Raw genomic sequence first — 27,325 nt, 5'->3', positions numbered from 1 at the left:
TGATTCAGTTACCTCACTCGGGATGACATTTTCTAGTTCCTCTGAATTTCATAAAGCCATGTTTTTGATACCTGAATAGTACCACATTTTCTGTATCTGTTCCTCTGTTGAAGGGCATCTGGGTTCTTTCCAGCTTCTGGCTACTATAAATAAGACTGCAATAAACACAATGGAGTCCTTGTCATATATTGGAGCATCATTTGGTTATGTGGCCAAGAGTGGTATAGCTGGGTCCTCAGGTAGCAATATGTCCAATTTTCTGAGGAACCTCTATACTGATTTCCAGAGTGGTTGTACCAGCTTGCAATTGCACCAACAATGTACGAGTTCCTCTTTCTTCACATCCTCCTCAGCATCTGTTGTCACTTGAGGTTTTGAACTTAGCCATTCTGATTGGTGTGATGTGGAAGCTTAGGGTTGTTTTAATTTGCATATCCCTGATGACTAAGGATGTTTAACATTTCTTTAGGTACTTCTCAGCAATTTGATATTCCGCAGGCTGAGAATTCTTTGTTAAGCTCTGTATCTCATTTTTCAATAAGGTTATTTGACTCTCTGGAGTCTACTTTCTTGAGGTCTTTGTACATATTGGATATTAGCCCTCTATTGGATGAAGGATTGGTAAAGATTTTTCCCAATCTGTTGGCTGCCACTTTGTCCTAATCACAGTGTCCTTTGCCTTACAGAAGTTTTGTAATTTTGTGAAGTCCCAATTGTTGATTCTTTATCTTAGAACATAGGCCATTGGTGTTCTGTTCAGGAAATTTTCCCCAGGGCCCCTGTGTTCAAGGATCTTCTTAACTTTATCTTCTATTAGCTTGAGTGTATCTTGTTTTATGAGGAGGCCCTTGATTCACTTGAACTTGAGTTTTGTACAGGGTGATAAGTGCGGATTCATTTGCATTCTTCTACATACTGAGCTCCAGTTGAACCAGAAGCATTTGTTGAAAATGCTATCTTTTCACTGGAGAAAATTTCCTGAACAAAACACCAATGGCTTATGCTCTAAGATCAAGAATCAAAAAATAGGATCTCATAAATCTACAAAGCTTCTGTAAGGCAAAGGACACTGTTGTTAGGACAAAACGGCAACTAACAGATTGGGAAAAGATCTTTACCAATCCTAAAACTGATAGAGAGTTTTTATCCCAAATATACAAAGAACCCAAGAATTAGACTGCAGGGAGACAAATAACCCTATTAAAAATAGGGTTCAGAGCTAAACAAAGAATTCACAGCGGAGGAATGTTGAATGGCTGAGAAGCACCTAAAGAAATGTTCAACATCTTTAGTCATAAGGGAAATGCAAATCAAAACAACCCTGAGATTTCACCTTACACCAGTCAGAATAACTAAGATCAAAAATTCCAGCAACAACAGATGCTGGTGGGGATGTGGAGAAAGAGGAACATTCTTCAATTGTGGGTAGGATTGCATACTGGTACAACCATTCTGGAAATCAGTCGGAAGGTTCCTCAGAAAATTGGACATTGCACTACCTGAGAACTCAGCTATACCTCTCTTAGGCATATACCCAAAAATGCTCCAACATATAAAAAAGACACATGCTCCACTATGTTCATAGCAGCCTTATTTATAATAGCCAGAAGCTTGGAAAGAACCCAGATGCCCTTCAACAGAGGAATGGATACAGAAAATCTGGTACATCTACACAATATAATACTACTCAGCTATCAAAGACAATGACTTTATGAAATTCATAGGCCAAGGGATGGATCTGGAAAGTGTCATCCTGAGTGAGGTAACCCAATCACAGTAAAACACACATGGTATGCACTCATTGATAAGTGGATATTAGACCAAATGCTTGAATTACCCTAGATGCACAGAACACATGAAATTCAAGAGGGATGATGAAAATGTGGGTGCTTCACTCCTTTAAAAGGAGTTTTTTGTTTCAATTTCCATTTTTAGATCAATTTTGTTCCAATTTTGTTCAATTCTTTCACCTGTTTGGTTGTGTTTTCCTGTAATTTTTTAAGGGATTTTTTGTTTTTCACCTTTAAGGGCTTCTATTTGCTTACCTGTGGGTATTTTTGGGGGGTGGTTATTTCTGTACTTCTTAATATCCTCTATCATCAACATGAGATGTGATTTTATGTCCAAATCTTGTTTTTCCAGTGTGTTGGGATATCCAGTGTTTGCATTGGTGAGAAAATTGGACTCTGATGATGTCAAGTAGTCTTGATTTCTACTGCTTAGGTGTCTTCCCTCGCCCCTTGCCATATGGTTGTCTATGGTATTACCTGGTCTCACTGTCTATGACAGTAACTTGACCCTTCTGTAAGCCTGTGTGTCAGCACTCCTGGAGACTCAAGTGAGATCCGGGTACAGAGAGGTATTGGACCAACTCATCTCTGAGCACAGGCAGAAACTGAAAGGATCCTGTCCCAGACTGTTTCTTGGTTAATGTGTCCTGAGGGCTACAGGCAGGTTCTTTAGAGCAGAGGTAGTGATCTAACCTCTGCTTTCAGGAGTGTCAGTGTTCCTGACAAATGGCTTTCAGCTCTGGGTACAGGCAGAGAGTGAGGAGTGTCCATTTTAAGTTACATGCACTTTCCAAACACATTGAATAGAAAAAAGAAAGATCAGAACCTAATTTTCTCAGCAATTTTCACTGCTGATTTATTTTTGAACTTTGATATTTATTATAAGGTATAATATCTGTCATCTGACCTTGGAGTTTTAATCGATATTTGAATCAGACATCTTGTGAGTCAAAGTTCTCAACCATTCAGACATTTTGATCATGTGAAATCCCTTATCATATGATCGAGTAACTTAAAATCCCTGGGGGAATTAATGGTAAGTAGTGCTGTGACACTTAAGTTTAACTGCATTGAATTTAACTTCCATATCTGCCCTGGAGAAGCTTGAAGTCTTATTCACAATACACATTGTTGACAATGTGATAGCCATTGTCATAAGTAAAACATCTGAAATAAAAGGGAATATGTTCAAGTCAATAGGATGTATTACTCTGGTAGAGTCTGAAGGTAGAGCCTGATTAGACAAGATAGTCATTCAAAATGCCCCTTTTGTGGTTAATGATGCCACTAGTTCCATGGCCTTGTGTCCTCACAAAATATAATGTTGTCTGGATTTTTGTTTTTATTATAAATGGGGCCACACTTTCACAAGCAGTCATGTAGCTGGGTGAATGGAGTACTTTTTGTATATCTAACACTGTCTGATTATTAAGCCTTTCAATATAAAATTTTGACTGAGTGTTGCTGTTATAGAAGATAGGAAATTACTTGAGAACTATGAGGGCTAGAATGGACAATTCTCACAAAACTGAACAATTCTCTGGTGTTTGAGTTAATAGAAAATAAAACAGCTAGAGGGAATAATTGATTACTTAACAAAAGGGCTATACATTGTCTTGAGAGGAGTTATGGGGAACTAGGAGGAGACTATTGTGTTCCTAAGCATCATGTTTTCAAAATGCAAACACAGAAGTAAAGTTGCCTTGGAAGATGAGATGAAAAAACTTTATCTTGGTTCCAAAACAAAATGGAATCCACCAAAATATAAAGACAAGGGGAGACTAGGCAACGTTCTTCAGTAAAGAGTTGTTGTCTCTCCCAGTTCATTTCTCTCCCTGGAGTATGCACCACCATCAATTTTATGAAGACATGCTTTTATTTGGCACTGTAAGTTGGTACTCAGTTGACCCTCCTCAAAGAATCATAAATCCTCTCTGCCAGGAGATTCACCATCTGAATGGGAAAACCTTTGCAAATGTTTCCCTTAATCTTACAAGAATGACTAATTTTACACATGTCACAAAGAAGAGTTTTGTTCCAAACACAGTTTCTAGAAATAGTAGGGCATGTCAGTGTGACAGATGAAAACTTTCTTCACAAGAACCAAACCAGAATGTTCTGGCAACTCATCAGCAAGTCCAAATTGCCCATTTTCAAGAAGATTGGAAGAACATAGGCTTCTAAAGATGGATCATTCCCAGATGGTTGTGCAGATGAGCTTAGTAGTATTCCCAGCAAAATTTCAGTCCCTAGAGGGTTTTCCCATCATCCTTGGATTCTTCTTTCTTACTTGTTTCTCTTGTTAGGTGAAAGCACATGTCATTATGAGCCTAAACAAGCTTAATTGAACATGTAGATCAATTGTATAATTGTGAGCAGTATAAAACATCACATTTAGATTGAAATGTTATGCATATAAAATGTACTAGCAAATTCAAAATAAGATGAAGAGACTTACATTGAAATACAAACCACTTATAACCATATTAGTAAATTCACTGAACAAAAGATGGAAAAACAAGTCTATACCCTTTTCAATAACTGGCTTAGATCAGTGCCTTCATCTTTCTCTTTCTCCATGCAATTAGTTGCCCTAATTTTTAACCTCCTTCCATACCTACAAGAGTTTGACTCTAAAGATAACAAGTTCCTTCTTACAATATAAAGAAATAGTACAAGGTGACTTGGCCAAGTGTGAAAAGAATATGTGCATTTATTGGAATAAGGTCAGTTTTAGCTGTCATGGTAAGATAGATGCATCGATGTTGTGTTCTGAACTTGGACTGAAAAGTTGCAGAGTTATTATAAATATCTTATAGAAGATATTGTCATGGCAGATGTTAGTAAATGAAGGAAGAAAAACTCAAGGTGTAGTGACATTTCGGGAAATAGTTCAATAGACAAAGTGCAGAGTTACTTTAGCAGAGGCTAGTATATGATACAAAGAACAAATTATGGATAATATTTGAGGCCCGGATAAACTGAATATTTACATCACAGCACATAACTTTTTCTATCATGTTTGAAGCTTAGTGATTTGAACAACTATAGAATTTAGGAAATGAAAATATTACTCTTACTTGTCAGTTTCTGTATTTGATATAAGCATCATAGGCAAGTAAGAGTTAATTACTTTGGAATCTTTACATGTATAAATGTAGCACTGAGTCAAGAGTCTGGAATTTATTTTTACCTCATATTAGCTAAAGCATCTTTATTTTGCTAGTCAACCAAATATGCCTGATTAGAGAGTAACCAGAGGTTTTTTTTTTCTGTGTAACACAGAAATAATAAGTTCTTTGCTAAAGTATCCCACATGCGCTGTGAGTGTGACTTGGACTGAGTTCTGAGAACAAGATGGACATGTTCTTCTGGAGCATACAGTTTCTGTCCTACTTTGTTGGGTGAGTGATTTTCACGGTTTGTATTGCTGTGAAGCTTTTGCATATTTTCTTGTCATTAGTAAATAAAAATATATTGTAGTTCACAAATATATAGTGTAATGACTATCAAACATTTTAATTCCATTTAGGAAATATGCTATGGCCAATGTACCCACACATACCTAAATCCTCCTTGCTCATATTTATTAGAATATCAACAGAAGTAGCGATTGATTATTCTAACTCATTTTAATATGTAAATGTAAAATGTAAAAATCCTGGGTCCTGTGGAAAAGAAGATAAGAGAGTAAGCAACCATGATGGAGGACAGAAAAACATGGCAATTGGCCTCTGTGGTGCTCAGTTAAAGAAAGCACGTTGAATCTACTGAACTCAGAATTTAACATCTTTTTAAGGTAAAAATGTCTTTTATTGGTCCTCTTATGACCTAATTTCTGTTCAGAAACTTTCCAGCAATTTCATTCTTCCCTAATTTCACTTGCAGAGAAGATAAGGCAATTTTTGGGAATTAGGCAGTACAATATTATCACTCTTAGCAATGGCGCATGTACCATACTCTTTAGAAGACCATGAAAATGTTATTCACAGTGTTTTTGGAACTATCTCTCTGCCTCAGTGTCTCTGTCTCTCTGTTTCTGTGTCTGTGTGAGTGTCTGTCTCTCTCTGTCTCTTTGTGTATATTGTGTATTGTATGTTGTGTGTTGTATCTCTGTGTGTGTGTGTGTGTGTGTGTGTGTGTGTGTGTGTGTGTGTGTACCATACTCTTTAGAAGACCATGAAAATGTTATTCACAGTAGTGTTTTTGGAACTATCTCTGTGCCTCAGTGTCTCTGTCTCTCTGTTTCTGTGTCTGTGTGAGTGTCGGTCTCTCTCTGTCTCTTTATGTATATTGTGTATTGTATGTTGTGTGTTGTCTCTGTGTGTGTGTGTGTGTGTGTGTCCATGTAAGTTTATATGTACCACATACATGCAGGTGCCCATGGTGGTGTTTGATCCTCTGGAACTGGAGTTACAAATGGTTGTGAGTTGCCTAATATGGGTGCTGAGAACCACACTTAGGTCTTCTAAAGATAAATAACCATCCTTATGTGCTAACCTGCCACTGTAGCCTGATTTATGCTTTCCTAAATTTACAGAATCAACCATTTTAAGATACATAAAGTATATCATGCTTTTCATTGGGTTTCTATTTAGGCAGGTTGTTAGAAACTTTTGGTACCAAGAAACTTCGGAGTACCTAAATACAATTTCAGGCTTATAATTTCATTATAAGGTTTTGCCCGGAGAAGGCTTGTCTGTTTTTTAAAAAGGAACTCTAGAGTCTACCCTCTGTCATCATTCCTAAAAATCATAATATGTCTGTGGTCAGCATTTTCTTTACTTACTGACTTTGCAGCTTTGTCAGCAAACTCTGAGTCAAGAGTCATAAGTAAAGTTACCAAGGATACCAGATAACTAGTTTGAACTGGATCAGGTCATATTGGTGCTGGCAAATATTTTCACATGAGCAAACTAAACCTTGCATGTTCACTGAAACTGCTTTATGCTATGCCTGGAATCTTGGGGTCCCATTTAACATTCCAGATGATACAGGGGAAATTTAGACCCTCTGTTCAGGTTCTTGGTCTCAATATAAGAATTTAAGAATGGATCAAAACAAAATCTCTATGAAAATTTTACTAAAGTCTAAAGGAGAAAAGAGAAAATACTATAGGCAATTGCCTCTAGGAGAAAAGGAAAGGCTATGGTATTTATATCAGTATAGAGGTTACAGACACATGGCAGTCAGACATCCATATGGTAGGGAAGGAAGCTAAGGAGAAAGAATGAGGAAGACCCAAATATTGGGAAAATCCAAAATGTTAAGAAAAGCATGATTAGAAAAGAGTTAGGATTAAGGAGAAGTTACACTCTTCTGAATAACTTGGAAACAAAGGCAGACTCATAAAGCTGAATGGATGTAGCTGGGTAAGCTACTTTACCATGAGCAGGGATTCTAGAAAGGAAGGGTATAGCATCTCATTAAAGGAAAGGTTAGTTCTGCCTGTTTCTTTAGCACAGCTTCAGGTCAACCCTCTCTCCTAGGTGTAGTCCTTGGGAGGCAAGAACAACCTACCTGTAATGTTAGATCCTGATCCAGCTAGAAATTCTATTTTCTTGATCATAAATAGCTTCTATTATTGGGCCTTTGCTGTTATTCCAACAGTGTCTCTGGGCTTATGGACTATGGGAAAATGAAACAGCACCCTTTTTAAAAGGGTTGGTAACTGTTTCTGTTTCTCACAATTTTCTTCTTTCCAACCTTAGTATAAACTATCACCGTTGTGTATGTAGCAAAACCAAAATGTGAACACACACACACACACACACACACACACACACACACACATTGGCTACTGTGACTTATCTTCTAGCTTAGATTTCTTGTGCCATACACTTTCCTTGCTCTCTTTGAAAGTAATAGGACCTTTCTCAGTTGTAGTAATGTGTTGATCCGTTACTATATTGTTCTTCATTTGTTTTTGCTTGCTTGTTCTTACTGTGTAGCCTAGGATGGTATCATGTTAGCCAGATGAATGGGTAGTATGTTAAGAGGTCCTCCCCTCTGACTCTTGTGTGCTGGTATTAGAATTACATCATTACATTTAGTTTTTCTCCTGATGTGTATAAGGTTCCAAGAAGGAAGAGGCATTTATTGGGGGCTGCTGTATTTTCATTCTCTAGCATAATACCTGGCACATGTAGGAGGATCTCAATCATTGAGCTGCATGAAGGAAAGAAGTTTCAGTTAGATTTTAGGTAATGGTAGCACTTGATGAATCTTGAGTTCAAAACTGCCTTATCTTAGTATAAAAGACCTTTAGTCAAGGTAGATCTTTGAGGGAACTTGGTGCAATTTTAGTCATATTAATCACTCAGTGGGGAAATAACATCTGCTTCATTAACATTTCCATACAACCATTTCTAGTTTTCAATAGCAGTAACACTCTTCTGTCCATATATATCATATATCACATATGCTCACAGCAATAACTGAATTCGGATCACAGTTTCCCTTTCAGGCTTGTACATCTAAATAGAGTTAATTAAATGGAGTAGTGAGTGGGTTTTAGAAAATTAAAATGGTAAAATAAACAACAATAAAAATGCTTATTTCTTTAAGATATTGAATGGCTTTAGTTAAGTTAAAATGGAAATCATAGTGGAAAATTTATCAGACCTTCAAAGAAGAGATAATGCCAATACTGTCCAAACTGTTCCACAAAATAGAAACAGAACTTCAGACCAATTTCCTTTATGAATATCAATGAAAAAAATATGCAATAAAATTATCGAAAACAAAATCCAAGAACATATGAAAATGATCATCCACTATGACCAAGTAGGCTTTATCCCAGGAATGCAGGGATTCTTCAATATATGGAAACTCTATTTAATTCACTATATAAACAAACTCAAAGGGAAAAAAACACGTGATCATATCATTAGATGTCAAGAAAGCATTTGACAAAATCTAACATCCCTCCATGTTAAAAGTCTGAGAATGAACAAAAAATTAAAGGCCCATACCTAAACAGAGTAAAAGCAATATACAGCAAACCAGCTAGCCAATATCAAACTAAATGGAGAAAAACTGGAAACAATCCCACTGAAATCAGGGTCTAGACAAGGTTGCCCACTCTATCCCTACTTATTCAATATAGTACTCAAAATCCTAGCTAGAGCAATCAGACAACAAAAGGAGGTCAAAGTGATTACGAATTGGAAAGGAAGAAGCCAAAATATAACTATTTGCAGATGATGTAATGGTATAATTAATTGACCCCAAAAATTCCACCAGAGAGCTCCAAAACCTGATAAACAACTTCAGCAAAGTGGCTGGATAGAAAATTAGCTCAAACAAATCAGTATCCTTGCTCTACTCAAAGGATAAACAGGCTGAGAAAGAAATTAGGGAAATAACACCTTTCATAATAGTCACAAATAACATAAAATACCTTGGTATAACTCTAACCAAGCAAGTGAATGATCTGAAGAAAGAAATCAAAGATCTTAGAAGATAGAACAATCTCTCATGTTCATAGATTGGCAGGATTAATACTGTGAAATTAATCTGCCAAAAGCAATCTACAGGTTCAGTGCAATCCCCATCAAAATTCCAGTTCAACTCTTCATAGAGTTAGAAATAGAAATTTGCAATCTTTTTGAATAAAAAAACCCAAGATAGCAAAAACTATTCTTAATAATATAAGAACTTCTTGGGAATTACCATCCCTGACCTCAAGCTGTATTGCAGCACAACAGTAACAAAAGCTATATAGTATTGATACAGAGACAGGCAGGTAGATCAAAGAAATAGAATTGAAGACCCACAACCAAATCCACACACCTATGGTCACTTGATCTTTGACAAAGGTGCTAAAACCATTCAGTGGAAAAAAGATAGCATTTTCAACAAATGGTTCTGGTTCAACTGGAGGTCAGCATGTGGAAGAATGCAAATCAAACCATTCTTATTGCCCTGAACAAAGGTAAAGTCGAAGTGGAACAAGGACCTCCAAATAAAACCAGATACATTCAAACTAATAGAAGAAAAAGAGAGGAAGAATCTCAGACATATGGGCACCGAGGAAAATTCCCTTAACAGAACACCCATGGCTTATGCTCTCAGATGAGGAATCGACAAATGGGACTTCATAAAATTGCAACGTTTCTGTAAGGCAAAGGACACTGTCATAAGGACAAAACAGCAACCAACAATAACAAAAAAAAAAGAAGAAGAAGAAGAAAGAAAGAAGGAAAGAAAGAAAGAAAGAGAGAGAGAGAGAGAGAGAGAGAAAGAAAGAAAAAGAAAAAATAGAAAAAGAAAGAAAAATTAGAAATCATAGCTGAAGATAGGTCATTCAAGTGTGGAGCTACCCAGTGAGAGAAATTGGCTGAGCTTCTAAGAGGGCAATAAGCACCCTTCAACACTGTTGCCACCAAGAGTAGCCTTCTAGAGAATACATATATTGGAGAGGCAGAGATTGGTAGATTTAAGTTGTGAAATATGAAGTCAGGGCACAGGGTTTCAATGATCATGCATGTCACAATCTTTGACCATTTCTGAGAAAGTTATCTAAATGATCTATGCATTTCTTTATTCTTTTTAACTCTAAAACAAGAGTATGGTTAGTCTCTCACACACACAGACACACACACACACACTCACACACACTATTCAAAGATTAAGCTAGCTTACATGTAAAGCATATTGCAGCATTTGCTGAAATAAATGCCCAGTCATAGTCTTATTATGACTTTCCCAGAACATGAAGATTGAACAGTGGCACAGGCCCAAATATGCAAACAAGATAAGCCTTGTTCCAAATGTCATCCTTCTGGCTAAAGAAATGAGAACAGAAAAGGGCACAAGCTATTCTGTACTTCTAAACCTTTTGCATAAGATAATAGTTGAACTCTATTGTGAATTTTAGTTTTGTTAAGGCAGTTTCATAGACATCATATTTACTGCTCCTAAGTTGTCTTAATATTTTAAAAAATAAACTTTTTTAAAATTAGTTTTTAATACATATGTTCAGTGTAGTAGTTCAAATGTACTTAAATAATCTATTTTGAAGTTATCATAATCAATTGATAGGTCATTGATTCTTTTCTTCACGTTTAAGAAATCATTACTAAGATTTAGATATTTGGAGTATAGATATGACTGACTTGGTTCGTGATCTCAAATATCTCTTGCAACAGTGAAGAATGCATAGAAGCTAAATAAAATATGCTATGTAATATACAATAAGCAACTCTGAACAATATATTATATAAGGATGCTACACACACTAAGAGTAAGTAGTGTATGAACAACAATTCAGCTTGAACCAGGGATGGCCAAGCAACGTATACTAATCTCATAGTAAGACTATTCTAAGAACTGACACTAAAAAGCTCTCATTATACATCTGGATCTTTCTAGGATCTATCCATGTAGTAATTCCTATAGAAGAAACAGAATTAAGGTGGTGGTCATATATGTCTGAATGTGAAAATTTAAAACTATGTCTCAAACTATTCCTGGTACCTATTTTTATCTTTTGATGAATTATGTCATGTTTTGCTACCATTTGTATCTGAATGCTCCTCCAGAGGTGAGTAGTAAGGACTTAGACCAGGTTTGATGACCCTATCAGGATGTATAACCTTAAAGAGATGGGGTCCAGTGACTGGTCTCAGGCACTCAAAGTGCCAATGGAACCTACATTTTGTTTACTTGCCATTTTATCTCTCTGCATGCCATGAGGTGAGAAGTTTCTTCATCTATACTCCCCAAATCTGATCCTCTGTCGAAATGTAATGAGAAAATGACCTTGATGGAAACTTCTGAAACCATGAGCTAAAATAAATCTTGTCTTCTAAAGTTAATTAGCTCCAGTATTTTGATAAACATAGAAAGCTACCTATAGCTCAATAGTGGAGGTATCTGGTTTATCCAACTCAAGACATTCCACTCTGTGCTGGTTTGAATATGCTTGGCCCTTGGGAACTGGAACTATTGGTAGGTGTGTGGCCATGTTGCAGGAAGTGTGCAACTATGTAGGCAGGCTTTGAAGTCTCTTAGTGCTCAATCTCTGCCCAGCTAAGAAGAGAGCCTCTTCCTGGCTGCCTGCAGAAGTCAGTCTTCTCCTGGCTACCTCACATCAAGATATAGAACTTTCAACTCCTTCTCCAGTACTTTATCTGTCTGGATGCTGTCATGCTTTCCACCATGATGATATGGACTGAACCTGAAACTGAAAGCCAACCCCAATTAAATATTTTTTTATAAGAGTTGCCTTGATCATGGATGTCTTCACAGCAATGAAACCCTAAGACACCCACCCAAGAGAAAGAACTTACTTTCAAAATGTTGATTTAAATGTAGCTTTTCTGCTTGAAATTGTCACATTCGTACATTACCTGGTCATCTTAAATTTCCTTCTTGGCCTACACAAGCTTAAAGGATGACACTTTCCTGTTTTTCTAACCTCTGTATTCCCCTTTCTTCTCCTCAGTCCTCTTCCACTCCATCCTCTTCCCTTTCTGCTGACCTTTTCTCTTTTCCAATCATCTTCTCTCATTTTCCATTGTATTTTTTTCACAAATAGAATGCTCACACATGAATGTAAAAAATGTTTAAAGCAATTTCATGGCCCAAAGTTTAGAATATATAGTTAAATGAAAACATGTTTTTGACTTTGTAGATCCTTACATAAGCTAACATGTGATATAAGTCATGTTATTTATAACTTAACCTAATCTCATTTTGTAACTGAACAGCATTTTTGCAAGGAGATTCTTTTATGAGTCCACTTCTTTTTTTTTCTCCATCTTTATTAACTTGGGTATTTCTTATTTACATTTCGATTGTTATTCCCTTTCCCGGTTTCCAGGAACATACCCCTCCCCCTCCATATGGGTGTTCCCCTCCCCATCCTCCCCCCATTACCGCCCTCCCCACAACAATCACGTTCACTGGGAGTTCAGTCTTGGCAGAACCAAGGACTTCCCATTCTACTGGTGATTTACTAGGCTATTCATTGCTACCTATGTGATTGGAGCCCAGGGTCAGTCCATGTATAGTCTTTAGGTAGTGGCTTAGTCCCTGGAAGCTCTGGTTGGTTGGCATTGTTGTTCATATGGGGTCTCGAGCCCCTTCAAGCTCTTCCAGTCCTTTCTCTGATTCCTTCAACGGGGGTCCCATTCTCAGTTCAGTGTTTTGCTGCTGGCATTCGCCTATGTATTTGCTGTATTCTGGCCGTGTCTCTCAGGAAAGATCTACATGCGGTTCCTGTCAGCCTGCACTTCTTTGCTTCATCCATCTTATCTAGTTTGGTGGCTGTATATGTATGGGCCACATGTGGGGCAGGCTCTGAATGGGTGTTCCTTCTGCCTCTCTTCTACACTTTGCCTCCCTATGCCCTCCCAAAGGTATTCTTGTTCCCCTTTTAAAGAAGGAGTGAAGCATTCACATTTTGGTCATCCTTCTTGAGTTTCATGTGTTCTGTGCATCTAGGGTAATTCAAGCATTTGGGCTAATATGCACTTCTCAATGAGTGCATACCATGTGTGTTTTTCTGTGATTGGGTTACCTCACTCAGAATGGTATTTTCCAGTTCCATCCATTTGCCTATGAATTTCGTAAAGTTCATAAAGTTTTTGATTGCTGAAATATTCCATTGTGTAGATATACCACATTTTCTGTATCCATTCCTCTGTTGAAGGGCATCTGGGTTCTTTCCAGCTTCTGGCTATTATAAATAAGGATATTATGAATATAGTGGAGCATGTGTCTTTGTTATATGTGGGACATCTTTTGGTATATCCCCAAGAAAGGTATAGCTGGATCCTCAGGTAGTTCAATGTCCAATTTTCTAAGGAACCTCCAGACTTATTTCCAGAATGCTTGTACCAGTATGCAATCCCACCAACAATGGAGGGGTGTTCCTCTTTCTCCACATCCTCACCAGCATTTGCTGTCACCTGAATTTTTGATCTTAGCCATTCTCACTGGTGTGAGGTTTAATCTTAGGGTTGTTTTGATTTGCATTTCCTTTATGACTAAAGATGTTGAACATTTCTTTAGGTGTTTCTCAGCCATTCAACATCCCTCAGCTGTGAATTACTTGTTTAGCTCTGAACCCCATTTTTAATAGGGTTATTTGTCTCCCTGCAATCTAATTCTTGAGTTCTTTGTATATTTTGGATATAAGCCCTCTATCAGTTGTAGGACTGGTAAAGATCTTTTCCCAATCTGTTGGTTGTCGTTTTGTCCTAACCACAGTGTCCTTTGCCTTACAGAAGCTTTGCAGTTTTCTGAGATTCCATTTGTGGATTCTTGATCTTAGACATTAGGCCATTGGTGTTTTGTTCAGGAAATTTTCTCCAGTGCCCATGTGTTCAAGGTTCTTCCCCACTTTTTCTTCTATTAGTTTGAGTGTATATGGTTTGATGTGGAGGTCCTTGATCCAGTTGGACTTTGTACAACTTTGTAGCTTTGTACAGGGTGATAAGAGTGGATTGATCTGCATTCTTCTACATGCTGACCTCCAGTTGAAAATATGCTTTGGGAAGTAACTGTTCTTAATGAAAAGCCTTATGAAAATGTCCAACCTTAAGTCAGGTTCAGGAGATAAGCAAGTTGATAAGATTGAGGGACAGAGTTGATAAAAGTTGAATTCTTATGTGACACAGTGGGATCTTTAGTACCTTCTGTGTTCCACAATGGTCGTCTGTATTTTGCACTCAAATATAGTTCCAAAAACTGTAGTCATATCACTATTACTCCCACAGTGATTTATTGAGAACCTACTAACTTGGAGTTTGTGGTTGGAATTCTTCCTTGGCAGAAACCTCACTAAGTTGAGAGAATTATAGACTTTCCTTTTCAATTTTCCAATCAGATGGGGTAGTGTTATTTTGACGGAAACTTGGGTGGTCCTAACAAATGCACATTAATCAGAAATTACATTTTCCAAGCATTAACAGGTTATAAAATTAACACATTATAAATAACAAATGTGTTATATAACAATATAATAACAAATGTGTAGTATGTATCATTTTATTGTTTTATGTGTTTTATCTGTTTAAAAGGATTCATAAAACTGCATGAGTTCATAAAAATAAAGTACATAGATACAAAAGTTAGCTCTATATGAATTGGCTTAAAAAAAGAAATGATTGCTCAGTTCTAGTAAGATTTTGTTCTTGTTTTGTGTTTTATTTTTCAATGTTAAACGTCTTAGACTATTTCTTGAAAATTTAAGTTGTGAGGAGTAAGATCTACATTCTAGAGTAATTTCTCCATAATCAAAAGCCTTTATTTGAGAGACCTGACCAAGCAAACAAATGAATAAAAACCAAACAAACAAAAACCAAAAAAATAAACAATATAACAAAATGCTACTTTTGTGTTTATCAAACACTTCCCAGAATTAAAAACAAATAGAGTAAAAACACTACAAACCTTTTGGAAGAAACACATCAGCAGAAAACCCATTATCTCACATCAAGAATAGAAGGGTGTGTGTGTATGGCAAGCATTGTGATGAGTAGCTAAAACCCTACAGTTATGTAAGGAAGAGTTTTAGCAAAATTTGCAGTTACTCTTGATTTTGAGGTGCTTAAAATAAATAATAAAATACAAGATAGAATGTGAAGAGAGTGCTGGGAATCTGATTATGTGTTCATGATCTGACCATAAACTCATGAAATGGGAACAACAGCTTCTTCTCGTCCATGGGTTATTAAAATTATGGCTCACCTAAGGAAGGGACACACATTTTCTTTTTTATTCTCCTGTTATATTACCAGGTGTTTGGGTGGAAAGATTTCATACTGTGTGGCTTGTGATCTGTCTACACTTCAGACATCAGTTGGGTATTGTAATTATGATTATTTGTTTTCTCTCTCATGAACAAATAGGACTTTATAAATTCATAGGAAGTAAGACTCATGCTTATTTGTGTTTTGTTCAACCTACTAATTTATAAATGAAGAGGATAACTTGTCCCAAATAAAGATTTCTGTTTCCAGGAACAAATAGAACTAAAACAAACAAACAAAACAACAGTACCTTGGGGTTGAGAGATGCCTTTGCACTTGCCAGGGAAATTAGAGGGTTATAAAAATAAGTCACTTCATATAAGGGTAAGGCTTTGTGGGCTTCCTTTCATCCACAGTAGCAAAAAATGAAAGAAATAATCTATAAAGTCAAGGTAATGTCATGGTATTTCCTTCTCCTAGAGGGACTGCCTTATAAGGCCTCAGTGGGAAGATATCCTCAGTCTTGCTGTGACTTAATGTCCTAGGGTGGATGGTATACAAGGGGGGCTCCCCTTCTCAGAGAAGGGAAGGAACAATGGAGGAGAAATTTGTAAGGTTGGGAATAGGAGAAGAGGATAGAGAGAGGCTGTGATCAGGATGTAAGATGAATAAATAAATTAAAAAAAAATGCCTGGTAAAACACAGAAGTTACTTCAAACCTTTTAGCATCATTTATGTATGTATATATGTATTTCATGTCTTCCACTAAAGCTCTATGAGATAAGAGACAAAACACTTGTAAATTTGTTTATCAGCTATCCAATTTCAAGTGCTAGTGTTTTCAGGAGGATAACTCCTGAAATGGCAACCTGAATTCCATCCCTAGAACACAAATGATGGATGGAAAGAACTGATTCTCATGAGTTTTTCTCTTACTTCCACAAACATGCAGGCATCTACTTGTGTGTGCATACATACACATGTATACCCATGCACATGCAAACATACACATACACACAGAGACATACACACATTCTAAGTAGTAAAGCAAATATCATACAAATAAATCCAGGATCATGAACTAGATACAACAAACCAATGGCCTCTCCCTTGCTTGCGAAACATGTGTTCTATGTATACAAAAAGAAAATATTTCTCTTAACCATGAAGAATATACTGACAGAATTTGAGGGTTGTCAATTTTCTCACATCAATATAATCCAGAATTTTTAAGTCAAAGTCCTAGAATTAAGAAAAAAATACATTTCTGAAATAAGTTAAATACTTCAGTAGTATACTCCACTGCAAATTTATATGGCAGAATTCTAATTCCCAATCAATATCCTGGCACTGAAAGGTAGTATGTAATGTGGTCATGGGAATAAAGTCCTCATAAATGGGGTTAGTGCTCTAATAAAAGGGTTCAGGGAAGGAACTATTTTCTTCGCTTCTGATCCCATGATGAATTCTTTTTCAGCTATTCTTTCTCTTTTCCACCTTTATGCCTGGGAGTTCTTTGTTGCTTTTTCTGATCCCTGGCCATAGTAGTGGTTACAGAAAAGGTTCTGTCGTCAGAGCTGTCCAGATCTCCTCGTTTCCACCATGCTAGGGCATTTAGAGGTCAGCGTATCACTTAAGGCATTGTGATTCCTATCAAAATAAACTGACTTCCAGCCTTCTGCTACTTCTCTGTATCCTGTGCAAGCAAGCAGAGCCAATCGTGGCTTCTGGATATCAGTTGTAAGCTGAACTCACTGTTTTGTTTTTCATTTATCCCATTGCTCTTTCTACTCTCTCTCTCTTCTCCCTTCCTCCCTCCCCCCACCCCCATCTTATTTGTGGTTACTTTGAGGTCATCAGGAAAATACAGGCTTGGGTGTGAAGGCAAAATTCTTCACCTCATTGTATACTCTGGACTGAAGAACCTATAGACGGCACTTGAGAAAGACATAGCATAGTCAAAATTTCCAAAAAGGCAGCTTCTTCTGTGTGTCTTCTTAATATCTTTTTTACACTTGTGAGTGTAGAAATTAAATTTACTTAACATTGTGAAGATTCAAGTTCACTGAACTCTCAGTCAACTTAGATTTCTGGTTCAGACCACAGCAGTATGAAGCTTAGCCCATTTGTGCTCTTAGTAATAGCAGCTTAGTAATAGCTTAGTAATAGTAATTAATTGGGTCCAGTCCAATTTCTTGTACAATGTAGCAAAATTAAAACTTGAACCATTTATTGTCTTTAAAATTATAACATCTCATCTATTTTTAAAAGTTATTTGTGTTCTTGGAACTGTGGTAACAGGTAGTTATGAGCCACCTGACACGGGTGCTGGGAACAAAACCTGGGCCTTCTGTAAGAACAGCCATCTCTCTTAACCTCTGAACCATCTGAGATTATAACTTTATTAACATATAGTACATGTTATAAAATTCCAAGAGAAAACTTTTCTAAGAGAAAAGTATTTAGCCATGGACAAACAATTGTCTATAATTTTCCAGAATATATTTTTGGACAGTATCATTCTCTACCTGATTGCAAAATTATTTTTTAAGGAAAGTCTTCATTTCAGGCATAGACTTCAAAATTTATATTAGTTACACTTCGGGTTGGCTGAAGTAAAGTCAATAAAATTAATGATGATGTATTAGGTGTCCTGGTTGGTTTTGTGTGTCAACTTGACATAAGCTGAAGCTATCACAGAGAAAGGAAAGGCCTCCCTTGAGGAAATGACTCCATGAGACCCAGTTGTAAGGCATTTTCTCAACTAGTGATCAAGGGGGAAGAGCCCAGCTCATTGTGGATGGTATCATCCCTGGACTGGTGGTCTTGGGTTCTATAAGAGAGCAAGCTGAGCAAGCCAGGGGAAGCAAGCCAGTATGTAACACCCCTCCATGGCCTCTGCATCAGCTCCTGCTTCCTGTCCTGCTTGAGTTCCAGTCCTGACTTCCTTTGGTGATGAACAGCAACATGGAAGTGTGAGCTGAATAAACCCTTTCCTCCCCAGTTTGCTTCTTGGTCATGATATTTGTGCAGGAATAGAAACCCTGACTAAGACATTAGGGGAGAACAGGATGTAGTCTTTGAGGCTGTAGCACCATTTTCTTTGCTGTCTCCAAAGTATTTGTTCATACCTTCAGGAAGGGATGGTCTAGGTGACCTCGTCAAACATTCTGAACTCCATCCCAGAGGCTGTGGGAGGCAGGATCTTGCATGTTGCAGTGCTTAGTTCAACTTTACCTTGTGACTTTGCTATGTGTCTATCAACCCTGTGTAGTATAGTGATGGAATCTACAGAAAGTAATTTTATTGTGTATTTCCCTAACCCTTTCCATGCCAACACATGTCTGTAAGATTTCCCATAATAAAGTAAAAACTGTCTACCAACTTGTACTTTTATGAACTAAAATATTTTTTTAAAAATTATTAATCTTTTTTTACAGTCCTGAAGTGGCTACTCCTGGTTGTCAATTTGACTGTATCTGGAATGAACTATAATCCAGACTTGGAAAGCGCACCTTTGATCCTGATCTTGAGGCTGGGAGATACAAGTTTCTGACCTGGATCTTAGCATGGAGATCTTGAGGCCTAGGAGCTATGAATCCCAGGAGACTAAGGCAAGGAGTTCGCTGAGTTCAAGGTCTGTTGTGGTTTGCCTTGAAATTTTCTCTGAATTTGTTAAATAAAGGCAAGAGCGTGAGATTTGGACAGAGGGAAAAGTCAGGAGCAAGAGGGGGATTAGATTCAGAGAATAGGGTTAGAGAGGACAGTTGGCGACAGTTGAGCCAGTGGAACCTGAGCAGGAGAGGGAGAGGATGGAACAGTGGAGAGTGTGAGGGAAGGAGAAGGAAGCTAGGAGGAGAAGGGAACGGTTTAGAGACAGGATGGGGAACTGAGAAGAGTTAGAAGAGACAGGAGATGGAGAGAGGGGAGAAGCTAGGAGTCGTTGTAAGAGAAAGAGAAACTAAAGCATGAAAGGGTTGATATATTTGGGAGAGTGAGTAAAGACAGTTTAGAGACAGGGTGGGGAACTGAGAAGAGTTAGAAGAGACAGGAGATGGAGAGAGGGGAGAAGCTAGGAGTCGTTGTAAGAGAAAGAGAAACTAAAGCATGAAAGGGTTGATATATTTGGGAGAGTGAGTAAAGACAGTTTAGAGACAGGATGGGGAACTGAGAAGAGTTAGAGGAGACAGGAGATGGAGAGAAGGGAGAAGCTAGGAGTCGTTGTAAGAGAAGGAGAAACTAAAGCATAAAAGAGTTGATATATTTGGGAGAGTGAGTAAAGAAAAGAGAGAGAGAGAGAAGCAAGGAGTTGTTGTGGGAGAAGGAGAAGCTGGAGACTTGGTAAATAAAAGGTGCAAGGGATAGATAGTACCGGGCTTTGTATGTTTAAGTGGGCAATTATATCTTACCAATTGGATCTAAGATTATTGTGTGGTGTGTTTTTATATGTAAGAGTCTCAGTGTAAGGAAGTGTGTGGCTGGGCTGTGTTTCTGCCAAGATATCCAGCAGATATCTGGGGCACTGAGGTGTGGAACCCAAGCAGGGTAAAACACCCAGAGAAAAACATTTACCGTTTCATTTTTATTTTTTTATTTTAAACAAAGGTCATCTGGAACAAACCAAGTCCCAGATCCAGGCATGGTGGTACACATCTTTTATCTGGAACACACCTTCTGCTGGTGACCTACATAAAGACATTGGAAGAAGGAAGATGCTCTCTCTTCTTCACTTGCTTGCCTTGTGGGATTGAGCCACTGCTAGATACTTGGACTTCCATTCACAAGCTGACCATTGTTGGGGAGTTGGACTACAGACTATAAGTCATCAACAAATTCCCTTACAAGTCCCGTGACTCTAGAGAACCCCAACTAATACAGAAGTTGGTACCTTGAGTGGTTCTAGAGGAGCAGAAGTATAAGGATGAATCTTTTAAGAATCTGGAGTTGGTTTAATAATTCACAGGCACCGTCAATGACGGAAACCTTTCTAGGTACTCTGTCTCCTGGGAGCTCAGAGACTATTGAGGATCTGTGGTTCAAACTATATTTTAAACTTAAAGAACGTTCATGAATTAGGTCATTTGCTGCACAAAACTTTCTACAAGTTGGGGGAAAAATTGGAGAATGATTTTGCTGGCTTGTTGCTCTTAGTATCTCTAGAACAATTGATGAAGGAAAAGAATGAGCTGTATGATAAAATCAAATGGCTCCAGATATAAGTAAAGAATCTAAAGTTTTCTAAGTTTGCCTTTGAAGAGAATCTTCTAACAGTCACAGAGCTCGAGTTGCACAAAATCAAAGTGGGACCCTCATTATAAAGTTGGCTGAATTACAGTGAAAATTCAAGTCTCAGTCTCAGAGGGTATCAGCTGTTAAAGTAAGTGCATTAATTAGCAAAGAATGGAATCCTAGAACTTGGGATGGGGATGTATGGGAGGACCCTGTTGAAGCTGAGAATTTTGAATCTTCAGTTTGTCAAGGGTTTACCCCACCTGAGGAAGTGGGACCCTCAACCCCACCCCTTGAAATAATGTTGTTTTCACATCAGGATATTAACCCCTCAGTGTCTGATAAACCAGCAGTGACTTTCACTGAAGAAAAACCAGACAAGATAATATTGATGCTTCTCCAAGTTCACCAATAGTTTCTTTTAGACTAATGACCAGACTCAAGGCAAAATAGGCCCCTAGAGAGTAGGTAAAAGATGTAGTCCATGAGGGAATGTACTATACTACTAAGAAGCTTAATGAATTTTCTAATTAATTTAAGAAGAAATTTGGGGAATATGTATGGGAAGGGATTTTTCTTTTAAGGGTGTGGGATAATGACGGAAGGAACATAAACCTAGATCAGGCTGACTTTATTGACTTGGGCTCTCTGAGTGGAGATTCTAGGTTTAATATGGACACTTGCACATATTAGGCACCTATAAAAGGTGTCAGAAGTTTGTTTGAATGGTTGGCTGAAGCATTAATCAAAAGATGGTCTACTGAAAGGGATTTGGAGATGACTGATATACCTTGGTTTAGTGTTGATGAAGGGATTTTAAGGCTCAGGAAAGTTGCATTGCTAGAGTGGATATGTTGTATAAAACCTAATCCTCCACAATGGGAAGGCCCAGAATACATATCTCTCACAAATCCTATAAGATGCAAACTGGTGAGAGGGGCACCAGCATATTTGAAGAGTTTTGTTTTTGCCCTTTTCCTGTGCTGGACCTTAGGGCTTGAGATAGAGCTGTTCAAATACATGAATTAAATGCAATGGGTTTAATTGGGCCCAAAGGCAACAACAACCAGGTAGGTGGCAGCATTGAATTACCAGAGACAAGGCAATTATTGTTATTATAATGGACAGTGTAGACAAAACAATGTTTATCCCATAATGGTCACTACAGGAGAGGTAAAATTTATAATGGTATAACTTTTTCAGACCTTTGGTATTAGCTGATCAGTCATGATATTTCCAGATATCAAACAGATAGAAAGCCTACTGTATGATGGATCATGTCAAAGGCAGTCTTGCCCTGTGAATCAGTTTTCAGACTTGAGCCAGTTTGTAGACCCTGAACTCCGTGAATGAAGGGGTAGTCAGTTTCCCCTGAGGAAGGATCTTGATAAGACACCTAAAATTTTTGCTGTCACCCTTTCTCCAGTTCTTCTCCAGAGGGATCTATGGCCTTTTACAAGGGTAACTGTACACTGGGGAAAAGGAAATAATCAGACTTTCTGGGGTATATTGGGTACTGTCTCTGAATTGACACTGATCTTAGGAGATTCCAAGAAACATTGCAGTCCTTCAGTTAGAGTAGAGGCTATGGATGACAGTTGATTAATGGAGTTTTGACTAATGTCTAATTCATAGTATGGCCAGTAGGTTCCCGAACACATCTTGTGGTCATTTCCCCAGTTCCAGAATATATAATTGGGATAGGTATACTTAGAAATTGGCAAAATTCCCACATTGGTTCCCTGACCTGTGGAGTGAGGGCTATTATGGTTGGAAAGGCTAAATAAAAGCCTTTAGAGTTGCCTTTGCCAAAGAAAATAGTGAATCAAAAGCAGTATCACATTTCTGGAGGAATTGCAGAAATTACTGCCACCTATCAAGGGCTTGAAAGATGCAGTAATGGTGGTTCCCACCACATTTCCCTTTAACTCTCCTTTCTAGTGCAGAAGAAAGATGGATCATGGAGAATGACAGTTAACTATCGAAAACTAAATCAGGTAGTAAGTCTGATTGCAGCTGATGTACCAGATGTAGTTTTGTTTCTTTAGGAAATTAACATATCTCCTGGTGCCTGGCATGCAGCCACTGATCAGTACCTGTCTGTAAAGACCACCAGAAGCAATTTGCTTATAGTTGGCAAGGCCAGCAGTATGCCTTTACAGTTTTGCCTCAAGGACATATTAACTCTCCTGCCCTTTGTCATAACTTAGTAAGAAAAGATATTGACTGTTTGGCTCTTCCACAAAATATCACATTGGTGCACTGTACTGATGACATTACTCTGATTGGTCCAAATGAGCAGGAAGTAGTTTCACTTTGGACTCATTGGTAACACATATGCCTATCATAGGATCAGAAATAAATCCAACCAAAATTCAAGGATCATCTATATCAGTGGAATTCTTAGAAGTCCAGTGGTGTGGTATGCAGAGGTGAAAGGTAAGTTATTGTACCTGGCCCCTCCCACCACCAATAAAGAAGCATAAAGTTTAGTAGGTCTCTGGATTCTGGAGACAGCACATTCTTCACTTGGAAGTGTTACTCAGGTTCATTTACCAAGTGACCCAGAAAGTTTCTAGCTTTGTGTGTGGTCTGGAATAGTAGAAGGCTCTTCAACAAGTCCAATCTACTGTGCAGGCTGCTCTACCACTTGGATAAAATGATCCAGCAGACTGCGTGGTACTTGAGGTGTTGGTGGCAGATAGAGATGCTATTTGAAGCCTCTGGCAGGCCTGTAGGTGAATCACAGAAGAGAACTTTGGGATTTTGAAGCAAAGGTCTATCATCATCAGCAAACAACTCTTCTCCCTATGAAAAACACTCTGGAAACCAGTCTGGTGGTTCCTCAGAAAATTGGACATGATACTACCTGAGGACCCAGCTTTTCCACTCCTGGGCATATACACAAAATATGCTCCAAAATATAACAAGAATACATGCTGCACTATGCTTATAGCAGTCTTATTTATAATAGCAAGAAGCTGGAAAGAATCCAGATTTTCTTTAACAGAGGAATGGATATAGAAAATGTGGTACACAATGGAGCACTATTCAGCTATTAAAAACAATGACTTCATGAAATTCTTATGCAAATGGATGGAACTTGAAAATATCCTGAGTGAGATAACCCAATCACAAAAAACACACATGGCATATCCTCACTGATAAGAAGATATTAGCCCAAAAGCTTGGAATACCCAAGATACAATCCACAGACAACTTGAAACTCAAGAAGTTGGAAGATCAAAGACTGAATACTTCAGTCCTTCTTAGAATGAAGAACAAAATATTCACAGGAGAAAATACAGAGACAAAGTGTGGAGCAGAGACTGAGGGTAAGGTTATCTAGAGAAGGCCACATCTGGGGATCCATCCCATATACTGTCACCAAACCCAGACAATATTGTGGATGCCAAGAAATGAATGCTGACAGGAGCCTGATATAGCTGTCTTCTGAGAGGCTCTGCCAGAACCTGACAAATACAAAGACAGGTGCTCACAGACAACCATTGAACTGAGAACAGGGTCCCTAATGGAGGAGTTAGAGAAAAGACTGAAGGAGCTGAAGGGGTTTTCAACACCGTAGGAGGAAAAACAGTATCAACCAACCAGAACCCCCAGAGCTCCCAGAGACTAAACCATCAACCAAAGAGTATGCGTGGTAGGACCCATGGCTCCAGCCACATATGTAGCAGAGGATCACCTTATTTGGCAGCAATGAGAGGAGAGACCCTTGGCCTTGTGAAGGCTGAATGACCCTGTGTAGGGGAAAGCCAGGGCAGGGAGATGGGAGGGAGTAGGTGTGTGGGTGAGTGGGTGGATAGGTGGGAGAACACTCTTATAGAGGCATGGGAATGGGGGAAGGGATAGATGGACTCCAGAGGGGAAATTGGGAAAGGGATAAAATTTGAAATCTGAGTAAAGTGAATAACCAATAAAAAAGAAATAAAGGAAGGAAGGAAGGAAGGAAGGAAGGAAGGAAGGAAGGAAGAAAAATAGCTTTTGGCCTGCTATTGGGCCTAAGTGGAAACTGAACGTTGGACAATAGGATACCAAGTTACCATGCAACCTGAAATGAGCTGGGTGTTACCAAACCCTCTAAGTCATAAAGTAAGGCATGCATATCAGTAGTCTATCATCAAGTGGAAGTGGTATATGAGTTATTGGGTCTGAGCAGGTCCTGAAGGCACAAGCAAGTTACATGAAGTTGTTCAAATGCCTATAGTTTCTACTCCTGCCATCTGCTGCCAAGCATGCACCTATAGCCTCATGGTTTGTTCCCTATGATTGGCTGACTGAAGAAGAGAAGACTAGGATCTGGTTTACTGACTGCTCTGAACATTATGCAGGCACCACCTAGAAATGCACAGCTGCAGCATTACAACCCCTTTCTCAGACAACCCTGAAAGATACAGGTGAAGGAAAATCTTCGCAGTGGGCAGAAATTCAGTCAGCACACATGGTATTATAGTTTGTTTGGAATAAGAAATGGTGAATTCTCTGCACCCAAATCCCATGGGAGGGAGAGCTAAGCCTTCAGAGAGGCAGACACGCCTGGGAAACCAGAAGAGTCTACACTCGGCCCACATCTCTGACTCCAGAGGAAAACACCAAATGCCATCTGGAACCCTGTTGCACAGAAGCTCCCGGAAAGGGCAGCACAGATCTTCTTGGTTGCTGCCACCACAGAGAGCTCATAAGCAACACCCCATGAGCAAACTTGAGCCTCAGGACCACAGGTAAGACCAACTTTTCTGCTGCAAGCGACCTGCCTGGTGACCTCAAGACACAGGCCCACAGGAACAGCTGAAGACCTGTAGATAGGAAAAACTACACTCCCAAAAGCAGAACACTCTGTCCCCATAACTGGCTGAAAGAAAACAAGAAAACAGGTCTACAGCACTCCTGACACACAGGCTTATAGGACAGTCTAGCCACTATCAGAAATAGCAGAACAAAGTAACACTAGAGATAATCTGATGGCGAGAGGCAAGCACAGGAACCCAAGCAACAGAAACCAAGACTACATGGCATCATTGGAGCCCAATTCTCCCACCAAAGCAAACACGGAATATCCAAACACACCAGAAAAGCAAGATCTAGTTTCAAAATCATATTTGATCATGATGCTGGAGGACTTCAAGAAAGAAATGAAGAACTCCCTTAGAGAAACACAGGAAAACATAAATAAACAAGTAGAAGCCTACAGAGAGGAATCACAAAAATCCCTGAAAGAATTCCAGGAAAACACAATCAAACAATTGAAGGAATTAAAAATGGAAATAAAAGCAATCAAGAAAGAACACATGGAAACAACCCTGAATATAGAAAACCAAAGGAAGAGACAAGGAGCCGTAGGTACAACCATCACCAACAGAATACAAGAGATGGAAGAGAGACTCTCAGGAGCAGAAGATTCCATAGAAATCATCGACTCAACAGTCAAAGATAATGTAAAGCGGAAAAAGCTACTGGTCCAAAACATACAGGAAATCCAGGACTCAATGAGAAGATCAAACCTAAGGATAATAGGTATAGAAGAGAGTGAAGACTCCCAGCTCAAAGGACCAGTAAATATCTTCAACAAAATCATAGAAGAAAACTTCCCTAACCTAAAAAAAGAGATACCCATAGACATACAAGAAGCCTACAGAACTCCAAATAGATTGGACCAGAAAAGAAACACCTCCCGTCACATAATTGTCAAAACACCAAACGCACAAAATAAAGAAAGAATATTAAAAGCAGTAAGGGAAAAAGGTCAAGTAACATATGAAGGCAGACCTATCAGAATCACACCAGACTTTTCGTCAGAGACTATGAAAGCCAGAAGATCCTGGACAGATGTCATACAGACCTTAAGAAAACACAAATGCCAGCCCAGGTTACTGTATCCTGCAAAACTCTCAATTAACATTGATGGAGAAACCAAGATATTCCATGACAAAACCAAATTTACACAATATCTTTCTACAAATCCAGCACTATGAAGGATAATAAATGGTAAAGCCCAACATTAGGAGGCAAGCTACACCCTACAAGACGCAAGAAACTAATCGTCTTGGCAACAAAACAAAGAGAAGAAAAGCACACAAACATAACCTCACATCCAAATATGAATATAACAGGAAACAATAATCACTATTCCTTAATATCTCTCAACATCAATGGCCTCAACTCCCCAATAAAAAGACATAGATTAACAAACTGGATACGCAACGAGGACCCTGCATTCTGCTGCCTATAGGAAACACACCTCAGAGACAAAGACAGACACTACCTCAGAGTGAAAAGCTGGAAAACAACTTTCCAAGAAATGATCTGAAGAAGCAAGCTGGAGTAGCCATTCTAATATCAAATAAAATCAATTTTCAACTAAAAGTCATCAAAAAAGATAAGAAAGGACACGTCATGTTCATCAAAGGAGAAATACACCAAGATACTCTCAATCCTAAATATCTACCCCCCAAATACAAGGGCACCTACATACGTAAAAGAAACCTTACTAAAGCTCAAAACACACATTGAACCTCACACAATAATAGTAGGAGATTTCAACACCCCACTCTCATCAATGGACAGATCATGGAAACAGAAATTAAA

The 27,325-nt window shown here is 38.4% G+C and overlaps 1 long non-coding RNA gene across 1 annotated transcript; it reads left to right on the top strand.

The window, feature by feature from the left end:
• The first annotated feature begins 5,054 nt into the window (after positions 1–5,054).
• Positions 5,055–20,733, top strand: LOC148005607 (uncharacterized). Its single transcript, XR_015620098.1, has 3 exons — positions 5,055–5,194; positions 18,934–19,130; positions 20,099–20,733. It is a non-coding gene; the product is annotated as an uncharacterized LOC148005607 (long non-coding RNA).
• Positions 20,734–27,325: the final 6,592 nt, after the last annotated feature.

This window comes from Rattus norvegicus, chromosome 5 (genome assembly GCF_021556685.1).
Source record: "Rattus norvegicus strain SHRSP/BbbUtx chromosome 5, alternate assembly SHRSP_T2T, whole genome shotgun sequence".
Classification (NCBI taxonomy): domain Eukaryota; kingdom Metazoa; phylum Chordata; class Mammalia; order Rodentia; family Muridae; genus Rattus; species Rattus norvegicus.
The sequence above is the reverse complement of the archived record's forward strand: the minus strand, read 5'-3'. Positions and strand labels throughout refer to the sequence as shown.